The 11,705-nt window shown below is 38.2% G+C and overlaps 1 non-coding gene across 1 annotated transcript; it reads right to left on the reverse strand.

Moving 5' to 3' along the window:
- Positions 1-10,868: 10,868 nt before the first annotated feature.
- On the reverse strand, positions 10,869-11,024 carry LOC138759648 (U1 spliceosomal RNA). The gene has a single exon (XR_011355003.1). It is a non-coding gene; the product is annotated as a U1 spliceosomal RNA (small nuclear RNA).
- Positions 11,025-11,705: the final 681 nt, after the last annotated feature.

Below are 11,705 nucleotides of genomic sequence, written 5' to 3' on the forward strand. Positions count from 1 at the left end.
GGAAAGGGCTTTGGCAAATACTAGAGCTCATCGGATGTCCCCCAAAGTTCCTCAATATGATTATCCAACTGCACGAAAACCAACAAGGTCGGGTCAGATACAGCAATGAGCTCTCTGAACCCTTCTCCATTAACAATGGCGTGAAGCAAGGCTGTGTTCTCGCACCAACCCTCTTTTCAATCTTCTTCAGCATGATGCTGAACCAAGCCATGAAAGACCCCAACAATGAAGACGCTGTTTACATCCGGTACCGCACGGATGGCAGTCTCTTCAATCTGAGGCGCCTGCAAGCTCACACCAAGACACAAGAGAAACTTGTCCGTGAACTACTCTTTGCAGACGATGCCGCTTTAGTTGCCCATTCAGAGCCAGCTCTTCAGCGCTTGACGTCCTGCTTTGCGGAAACTGCCAAAATGTTTGGCCTGGAAGTCAGCCTGAAGAAAACTGAGGTCCTCCATCAGCCAGCTCCCCACCATGACTACCAGCCCCCCCACATCTCCATCGGGCACACAAAACTCAAAACGGTCAACCAGTTTACCTATTTCGGCTGCACCATTTCATCAGATGCAAAGATCGACAATGAGATCCTGAAAATACATCCAGTGATTTCTGACAAAATTAAGAATGAATGGGAAAGAGAACTTCAGGTACCTTTACCTATAGAGACATGGGAGAAAATTCTCAAATTAGTTAACATTTCTTCAATGTGTGCTCCACACTCTTTGATACAATTGAAGGTGGTTCATAAGGTCTATACGTCCAAGGACAAGCTAGCTCGTTTTTACTCCCATATAAACCCTATCTGTGACAGATGTCATTCTGAAGTAGCTTCCCTTACACATATGTTAAGGTCCTGCCCTTCCCTGAAAAAAAAAATTGGAAAGATATTTTTGATATTATTCAGCAGTTTTATTCATTGACCTACAACCTCATCCTATTACTGCACTTTTTGGACGACCGGTTTTGGACTCTGGCCACTTATCTGCTTCAGCTTGTCCTGTGATTGCATTTGTTACTTTAATAGCAAGGAGATCCATTCTGCTCCACTGGAAAGACCCTAAACCACCCATTGCATTTCAATGGTTTTCCCAAACAATAGCATGTTTAAATTTAGAAACAAAATCAGAAGTGGTACTGTTGACCCTTCGGTTAAAGTTGAAGAAATATGGAAGCCATTTGTTTAACATTTTCATATCAATTTTATGAGTGTAGAGGAGCAAAATTAAGCACAAAATAATTGTTTAACTGCTGAAACATGGTAGCCCAGCTTTTGTCTTCTTTTCTGTTTTGTTTCTTCGTTGGGGAGATATTTTTGTAATAAAATTTGATTTCTTTTCTTCTTTGGCCTTTAAGAGATTGGGAGGCTCAGTTTACATATGTTGCTTGATGTCTGTGTTTGTATATGTTAACTGTTAATAATGACATTCTGATCTCTTTGCATCAGTTCCTTGAATCTAGGTATTTGTGTTCTCAAACACATCTTCTGCCTGACGGAAGTGGGGAAGAAGGCAATATGTTCAAGGTGGTATGAATCTTTTGATAGGATAACAGCTTACCGAGTCAGTGAGAGTTGTAAACGATGTTGATGGGGTGGAGGTTGGCTTTTGTGCTGGTCTCATATCCATTTATTATTCTCTACAAGTTTTGTGGAACAAAACTGCCTTCAAGCAGAGCAGTTCCCGCAACAGGTTTTCCTTGTGTTCTTGGGGACGTGGCAAATTTCCTCCGGTTTCTGAGAAAGTAGAGTCTCTGGAGTGCTTTCTTGGTTGAAATATCAAAATGGTTGTACCAGCACAGGTTATTGGTACACTCAACACCATTTCCAAATCAGCACCAAATTTTTTTCTGAATCCAATTAAATCCAGGTTACAGGAGCTGTAGAGGGTAAAGCTGGAACTCTACTAATTGTACTGTGGCTATAATGGTGCCACTGATCATTACCAGCCATGGCTAGGTCTAAGAGCTTCAAAATACAAAGAGAAAGTTTGTTTTAAATACATGAGACATGTTTCCAAGTTGTTTATATTGTTTTCAGTCTTTAGAAAGCAATTTCCAAATTAAACTCATTCCCTGTTTGCTGATCCATTGGCCTGCACTTTTTCATATTTCTGAAAATAGCTATGCTTCCCAGCATTTCACTTTTGAAAATAAAATCTAAATTTTCAACTGAATAATTTTCCAATCCTTTTCATGGAAAATGTTCAAACATAAAAATCCTAACCCATTACCTTATAGTTGACAGAGATAAAGTTGTGGTGGAAGATAAATGTGCATTGGGCTGAAAATAGTATCAATGATATATTTTAAAATAGTCTTTTGAAAGAGAGGAGACAGCCTAAGGGAATACATTTCAAAATGCCTATCATAAAATCCTTGCATCTACAAGAAAAGCAAGTGGGGATGTCAGGGAAGCCAGATCTGAGACAATAATTTTGATGATTGCAGGGTTTTCCTGAGTATTCCTTCTCACTAGTGGCCATGCTTCCAAACTGAGCATCATTGTGCTGGAGTTCTCTCTTTGAGTATCTCTGTCTCTCTCCTTTCTTCCTTTCAGATGGTTTTTGAAATCCTCTAACCATCTACCTTATTGTTTACGTGTGTGGTCCATGTCAATTTTTTTTCTGTTCATGGTCTTGTAAGAAACTTAGGGTGATTTTACAACATTAATGATGTTCACAGAGTCATGCAATTCAGTCTACAACATCCACACAAACTAGTGGAAACCAGTCTTTCAGCACTTGGTCTCTAGCCTTCTATACCTATGTAAGTCAAATGCTCTTTGAGGCACTTCTTAAAGACCTGTTCTGTTTCTACCTTGTTGATAATGCTTCAATGACAGGTTGAGTTGGAAAAGTCAAACCAGACACTAAATATTGGATGCTCCAAGTTGGCCCAATGTGTGCTATCAACTGCATCAATGGAGTCCAATTCCAGGAGCATCTAAATTCCAGTTTTATTTCAATTCAATGGCAGAAAAACTGCAACTGAGAGTGTTCTTTAAATGGAGACTAAGCACTTATTTTATTTAAATCAGCAAATGAGATTTTAGACACTAAGAGTAGTTGGAATAAATAGTGATATTTTGTGCAGTCAAATATTACTAGGGAGCAGGTAGGTGGAACTAGTGGAGTTCACTTAAATCAGTGCAGACGAGAAGGGCCGATATGGCCTGTTTCCATACTGTAATTCTTATATGGTTATAAAATGTTATTATTTATTCCAAATGCTTGTGTCTTCAGGACTATAATTTCTAAAAGAAGAAATTTATTTCCAGGGATCATGATCAAGTTGAGAAAAATAATTCTATTCAATGCTTTCAAACAGTTTCAAATTAAGCTTCATTGACTGAAAGAATGACACAGAAAATAATTAAAGAGCAATTTTTTAAATGTTTTAACAGGGTGCATTCTAGTAAATATCTGTTTCATTATTTTTCAATTGGTAGTTTGCACATAAAGATTGGATCACCCAAATAAGTTTGAATTCTGAGTGAATCTGTCCATGCAGTTTTATAATCTTTACAATCAATCTCTTCCATTGACCAATTAGTGTGGAAATTGAATTTCCTCCTGTATTGTGATGAAGATTTGACAGTGTTTATATAATGTGCATTATTTATAAATGATGTCTCTTTAACAACATTTAAAAATGCATATCAAATGACAGTGTGCTGATAACAGTGAAACATGCTGCATGTTTCTAGATATTAAAATTAAAGATCTTATGGATAAACTCAACTAAGGTTTTAGCATAAACATTCTTTGTCATATATTTCCAAAAGTGACTTACTGTTGTAAAGTTTAAACAAACCGAGTGGTTGAATATTGTTGGTACCCAAGAATAAGAGAAGTATGAATATTCAAAGGCGAAGAGAACAGCTAAGCAAACAACCAATTAAGTTGACTGAATGACTTCAAGTGAGTATAAAATCAACTGTTATGTAATCAAGAATTTCATCTGAATCTAACCTGGTCTCAACAGGTGGCTTAGCTTAAAAGTGAGGATTTAATATTAAAACTGAAGGTAATTCTGCCATCCTGCTGACTCCCAAAGTTAAATGTCAAAAAAATCAATTGAAATAATTTGTTTTTATATAGCGCATTTAACATTGTAAAGCACTTGAAGTTGCTTTGCAGATTAATAATAAGATGTATATTTACACAGTTAAAGAAAGAGATGTTTGGTCAACAAGAGGTAGGATTTGAGGATTAAAATGGAGAGGTAACAAGATTGGGTGGGGGGGGGCACTAATGTTAAAGGATGTGTGACAGACATACAGGGGAAGCGGACTGATAGGATGACTCTATCAGGAGTTAACATGGATCAAAGGGTCTGAATAATGCTATGGTCATTGTAAGTTGACCAAGTAAGTAATCAGAAACCATATCAAGTCTCATTCAACTTTTATCTTTTACTTACTGACTCACATTATCGCACAATCTATTAGTTTTAAAATTCTCTATTTGCTGTCCCTCTCTGGGCTCTGCCAAACTGAGGACAGCCATTCAGTCTTGTGAATACTTTGTTCTACCAACTTGCTCCATTTATATAATAGATGATGGCTTTAAAAATCCTATCTCTGCTCAACCCCTATCTTTATAAATCAACATAAATCAGCATTGTGTCCATTAATTTCCCTCCACTGATGTAAGGCTTATTGTCCTGTGATGGCCTGGCTTATCCCTATTACTCTTCCGAAATAAAGGAGTGTAGCCGACTGCTACAAAGAAACACACAAACTCACAGTGTGGGAGGTTAAACTCAGAGATTTATTGAGGCTGGAAAGGCTCCTTTTATACAGTTGGAGTCCCCGCCGTTTGTTTGATTGGCTGACATCAGCTGCATGAATAACAATAGCGGGCGGGAACATTCTTGCATGTGAATACCCTTCTTCCCCAGATCTGTTAGCTAAGCAGCTTGGTCAGTGCCATTTTAGGGCTGCTGGTCATGTACTGCTCCAGCTTTCAACCGCGCTGGTTCACTGTGTTATACTGCTGTTTACCACCGCGTGTGCCGCATGATGTGCCGTTTCGATTTCCGCAGTGGCGGGCCACCACAGGAGCAACATTAACTATTCTCTGAATAGGATTTCGAATTGATGGCCATGGGATAGCTAATGACCAGTGCTGAAAACAATGCCTTCATTCTTAGAAATATATTAATTGTTGACATTTATGGGTTGAATCAGCAAACTGACAAGACAAATTCGATGAAGTTCTGTAAGGCAAGAGTAGGGATTGGTACATCAATTTATATATGGAAGATAAGCTATTGACAGGTCAAGAAAATTGTGTAAGAATAGTGAAGTTACAAAGGATGTCCTTAATGATTTTAATGATGTGTACTACAATTCTGTGGTTGAAATAGGAATCTATTTGGAATGGCTAAAAGATGAAATTGCAGGAAAAAAGGATGCAAAGTTGGGATGAATTCTCAAGGAGGTTTTGCTAGTCTGATGTGATAGAGCCAGCATTTGATCTGAACTCAGATTTCTTCATACAGAATAAATATAATTCTCGATTCTAAATGAGATTACATTTCATTTTCTCATCTGTTAAATGCTAATAGGGTCCAGCATAAAGTGAAGCAATCTTTTGACTTTAATTAATTTAAAAAATATATATTTTTCCCAACATGTTGACATCTCCTTTGGGTTCTTTAGAAGGCAGGTAGTCTGGCCCTTTCTCATTGAAAAGATAAAGAATGAAAAGAAGAGGAACATTTTCCCTTGAGAAGATCAAGTTGTTAAATTCAAAGTTGTATATCATCGGATCCAGAAGATGATGCAGTCAGCACCTTCTTAAATAGTCATGGCATGTGAACAAATATTTAAAATAAATGTGTAAATGGTTAGTATTGTAGTTAAAGGATACTTACTATTGAATAGGCAATACACAAAGTGCTGGAGAAACTCTGCAGGTCATACAACATCTCTAGGAATGAGAAGGTAAGCAAAGTTTTGATGAAAGGCTGAGGCCCTGTGTGACCTGCTGAGTTTCTCCAGCACTTTTGTGTACTGCAATACAATCACATCATCTTCCGACTTTCTTGTTTTACGTACTATTGAAAGGCCACTTTATATTAAATGTTAGTTAGAAGATCCATTAATTTCCCTCCCCCTTACTATTTAAAACAACAGAAGCCGAGATATGAGCACCTGTTCCTGTGCTGTACTGCTCTTTGTTCTAGCTATAGTTAAGCATTAAAAAGATGTAAAATTAACCACCCTGCATGATTAACAATATAGAATAAAATATTAGGGTATTATAATAGAATGACATAATGCATTATTATAATTGAAATATGATCAATTATAAATAGTTCTCTCTCTCTCTATATATATTATATATCTTTTTCTTTGGCTTGGCTTAGCGGATGAAGATTTATGGAGGGGTATGTCCACGTCTGCTGCAGGCTCGTCGGTGACTGACAAGTCCGATGCGGGACAGGCAGGCATGGTTGCAGCGGTTGCAATGGAAAATTGGTTGGTTGGGGTTGGGTGTTGGGTTTTTCCTCCTTTGTCTTTTGTCAGTAAGGTGGGCTCTGCGGTCTTCTTCAAAGGAGGTTGCTGCCCGCCGAACTGTGAGGCGCCAAGATGCACGGTTGGAGGCGAGATCAGCCCACTGGCGGTGATCAATGGGGCAGGCACCAAGAGATTTCTTTAAGCAGTCCTTGTACCTCTTCTTTGGTGCACCTCTGTCTCGGTGGCCAGTGGAGAGCTCGCCATATAACACGATCTTGGGAAGGCGATGGTCCTCCATTCTGGAGATGTGACCCACCCAGCGCAGTTGGATCTTCAGCAGCATGGATTCGATATAGACACACACACACACACACACACACACACACACACACACACACACACACACACACACACACACACACACACACACACACATATATATTTTATGTATATTTATCTAAAGAGAGAGAGAAAGGAATAAATATTTTTTTCTCATTCTGCAGGAAATGTTTAATTACTAGATTTTATTTTTATGCTGGTGGATCAGAATTAAGACATGCTTTCAGAATATTTTTGCTGACCTTGCTCTCATCTCTCTGTTGGTACTTGTCGAGTCACTGAAACATACTTTCCATTTGATTGATGACAGCTGACAGGATAAACTCAGGAGAATTAAATAAGAGTAAAGTCCAATATTGAGTCTGATAACTTGCTGAGATAGTGAAGAAATCATAACCTGTGGTTCAGTCATTACAATTTGTCACATTTGGTGTTTTGATATGCTGTCAAGGACAAAGCTTCATAATAAACTACAGCAGCAAATGAAGCATCAGATTGTTCTGTGTAAACAGTGCTGAATAATTGATGCAAATTAATATAAATAGCTTGAGGGCAGAACTGCTTACATTTTATGAACTCCAGATTTGCTCATCACTTTTAAAAGTGACAGAATAATGAGCATGTACCAAATGATTTAAAAAATATCAGGTTAAGGCATTGGAAAATATTTACCTTTGGTTGCTGCACTAAATGTCTGCAAGAATATTGGTGACTGGTTGTAATCAATTGTTGTAATCAATCCACATGTTCAGTGAAACCCAAAATTCTGCAGATGCTGAGATAAAAGTAAAACACACAAAAATGCTGGAGGAACACAGCCAATCTCACATCCATTATAGTGATAAAGATATATTACTGATGCTTCAGACCTGATCCCTTCTTCAAGGTCTAAGGAAATAACAGAAACAGCCACTGGGAGATCCGTGCTACTGCATAATATTGCCCATTTCAATTCATCCATTTCAATTCCCTGTCTTGTTCCCTTGCTGACATATCTGTCCATGGTCTCATGCACTGCCAGACAGACCACCTGCAAATTGGAGGAACAACACCTCATCTTGTATCTAGGCATCCTCCAAATGGATGGCATTAACATCGATTTCTTTGGTCTCCATTAACTCTCCCCCTTCTTCCTTCCCTGTCACCTTTTCTCCAATCTCTCTCTCCCTCTCTCCCTCTCTCTCCCTCTCTCTCACTCTCTCTCTCTCTCTCTCTTTCTCTCTCTCTCTCTCTCTCTCTCTCTCTCTCTTCCCCTTTTCCTCTATCTCCTTTCACAGAGCCAAAATCAATTCTCACCTTTCCTCTTATCATATCTAATAAGCAACTTTTGGCTTTTGGTCTGGACTTAACGCCCTCCCATTCTTCCCCCTTTCTCTCTCCAACCTCAATCCTATTGATCCCTTTCATAATTTTTTAATGTTTCTATAAGATCCCTTCTCATTCTTCTAAATTTCACAGAGTACAGTCCCAGACAACTCAGACTCTCCTCTTAGGCCAACCTGGAATCGACCTGGTGAACCTCCTCTGCACCGCCTCCAAAGCCAGTACATCCTTCCTGTTATTTGCTTATACCTTAAAGAAGGGATCAGGTCCGAAACATCAGTAATGTATCTTTATCTCCTATGGACACTACGAGACTTGCTGAGCTCCTCCAGCATTTCTATGTGTTTTTACTCTACATATTCAGATCCATTCAATGCACAAGATGAAGAAAATGCTGGATTATGCTCTTGGATGTGTTTGACCAAACTGAGCAAAGACAAATTTACTTCCTTATGACTCTCTAAACAACCACAGATACCAATCTTTTTGAGAATATTGTTTATCAACATTTTTACAATCTCTACCTATTTTAATTCATTAGTATTTTTTATAAATGACAGAAATTTTCACCACAAGGCGGCTCCGATGTGACTTCCCAAACCTCAACCACTTCACCAAGAATGACCATGGCATGGGAGGCATCGGGAAACCAATGGTCAATGGTTCCTCTTCAAATTACATGCCAATCTGACTTAGAAGTATATTTGCTGATCCCTCATCATCAACACTAATTTTAATGTAAAGCTAATCTGGAATAAGAAAATTAGAACCAATTCTTTAAGTTGTCAAGTTCAGAAACATATGTAAGATAGCTCTGGTAGAAATGTAGAAAATTCTTGTGTAAAAATCCATTGATTCTAGGTCAGTTAGCAGTTTATTTTTAAACTGAGTGATAGCTTCCTGTTAATTAAAAGTATTATGGAATATTGGGAAAAATGAATATATAATGATCTAATTGGGCTGAATTGTCTCCACTTGTCCTTCTACTAACAAATGTTTTCAAAATATTTGGTTTCTGAAAATAAATTGGTGATTATGTTAGACAACTTCAAGCTGAACATAATTTCAGATTTGCTGTATCACATAGGATTTATTGGATTTAACATGTTTAATCGCATAATGATACTGACACATTGTGTTAGTTCAACTGACCTGAAAATGTTTTGTTGATGATTTTCATTTGTATTCAGGATCTGATGCCTCTTATGTCAATATCCAACAATAGTTGGCCAACATTGATTTATTCTGGATGCCCTGATACTATTTTTCCATGGTTGTAATGTCCTAATGAAACCTTTCACCATCTTTGTCACTGACTTCACCAAGATTGGCAGGGAAGAAGTCCAGGTGTGTATGCAGGAAATTAATTTTCAATAATATTCCCCTTCATGGTTTTGAAAGCGTGATGCATAAACCATGTAGTTAAGGTGATTTTTGTGATCTGTAGCCCAATATCAACCTAAAAGTGTTCAGGAAGCAAAATCTTCATTGTCCTATGTAATCTGTTCTCAATAGAGGCAAGCTGTTCTGTTTCTTGCTCTAATTGTTGGAATGTTCTTAACCAAGACTTTAAGATTTTGAAGATAGTTTGGATCTCCACCGAAGATGTCCCACTTTTATCTCTTCACAATCAGATCAAGCCACGGAGAATGGATTAATATATGGAGAGCGAATTGTTGGCAAGTGCTTTGGTTGAAGTCCCCACTTCAATGATCACATTCATCTTGGTCCTTTTTCTGGCTGAGGCAGCCTGCCCATGTGATGATAAACACTTTGATGTGGATTAGAGAGTCCTGAATGTGTTGGTCATCCCACTTTTGCCCTCAGATATGTTGGCAACTCAGTAAACATGAAAATCTGGAGATGCTGGGTTTAATTCTGTACACAAAAGTCATGCTGCTGAGATTCTCCAGCACTTTTGTGCACTTGGCAACTGGCAGACCTGAGTGCGCTCCTCTATTGGAATCTATCTATAGAAGAAAATTGAATCCAACTGGCCTTTGAAATGAATCCCATCATTCGTGAAGAAATCTCCACCAATGTGTGAATACGACCTTGAAGACCTGTCAGTATATCATCTAGTGTTTCCAGCTGTACAATGATTTTTTTCATTATTAATAGCTCCCTTGAGTTCAATGTCTGAGCTGATGTGGTAGACTTTCCACTTCAGTGTCTTTCCCTGTATTTGTTCTTTACATGCTAAACCAATGAGTCACTGGGTACTTACTGGTCCAGTGGGTGAATGATATGCCTGCATCCTCAAAAGGACTCATCATTAGTAATCATCAAACTATTTCTTAAAGGCTCTTTGGATGATAATGAGCATGAATTCGTTTTATAAAGGTGAGAATGTATGATTATCTCTCATTATGAAGATCATTATATTTAATGCTGTTGAAACCAAATCAATGCTCTATTCCCAGCGACCCGGATTTGAATCCTGTGCTCTCTGTAAGGAATTTGTACATTTTCCTCATGCCTGCATGGGTTTCCTTCAGGTACTCCAGTTTCCTCCCACCCTTGAAAAATATACGGGGTTTGTAGTTTAATTGGTGTATTTGGGTGGCACATGCTTATGGGCGAGAAGAGCTGGTTACCTTGCTGTATCTCTAAAAAAAAGAAAATTCAACATGGTTGAGTGACATTTATCATCACATCTTGTATTTAATTGTGTCACCCGATGGTTTGGAGTTCTCATGGACATTGTGATATTTCTTTTATTGCAATAAATACTTTTTTTTAACAGGGGAGAGCAGTCCCTCACTACCACAAATTTTGCAGTTGAGAATCCCACATTTGGAGATATCACAGGTGTCATCATACCTGAAGTACAACAGGATAGCCTCATCTTGGGAAATTGGCCATCCTGACCATTGATTCTCCCCTGCCAGGTCAGTATATTATTTAAAAAACTACTATACTTTGTCACCTAAAGTATACACATGACCGTGTGGAGGCATTCATCTTGAATCTAACCCAAGCTGTCACTAACTAGTCTCTGTCTCCCTCTAGTGGTCAGGAGGATCACTAGCACTCTATCACTACAGGCACCAAAACTCCACTCATCTTCATTGGTCTTTCTTTGCATTTGTCAGTTATGGGTTGTTTGGAGGGACTTCTCTAGTATTTTCACTGATATCCTGTGCTCTGTCTTATAAGACAGGAATGAAAAACCTAGAAGAAAATATACTGGCATGCGCCAGTATGGAGTGAATGGAGTGAATGGGGAATTGGATCGAGTCTAATTGAATTGTTCATTGTCATGTGTACAGACAGACAGTTGAGGCAAGTCAACCGATCCTTGAGTACGACAGATAGTGCAAAATTTTTAAAAAATGTGAAGTGTAGTGTTATAGATGAAAACATCAGTTAAATTGCATTAGGCTGTGGATGAGTGGGATTGATGGATGGATAGATCCAGTGGCAGGAAAAGAAGAGAAGAAGAAGCATTTTACCTGCAGGTTTAAGAGAAAACAAATTAAAGAGTAGAAGCAAGATCAGCAGGATGCAATCTGACTGAGCCCCTACATTTAGATTTCTTATTTTAATATTTTACTTATTCAGCATATATAATGTCAAA

This window comes from Narcine bancroftii, chromosome 3 (assembly GCF_036971445.1).
Source record: "Narcine bancroftii isolate sNarBan1 chromosome 3, sNarBan1.hap1, whole genome shotgun sequence".
Lineage (NCBI taxonomy): Eukaryota > Metazoa > Chordata > Chondrichthyes > Torpediniformes > Narcinidae > Narcine > Narcine bancroftii.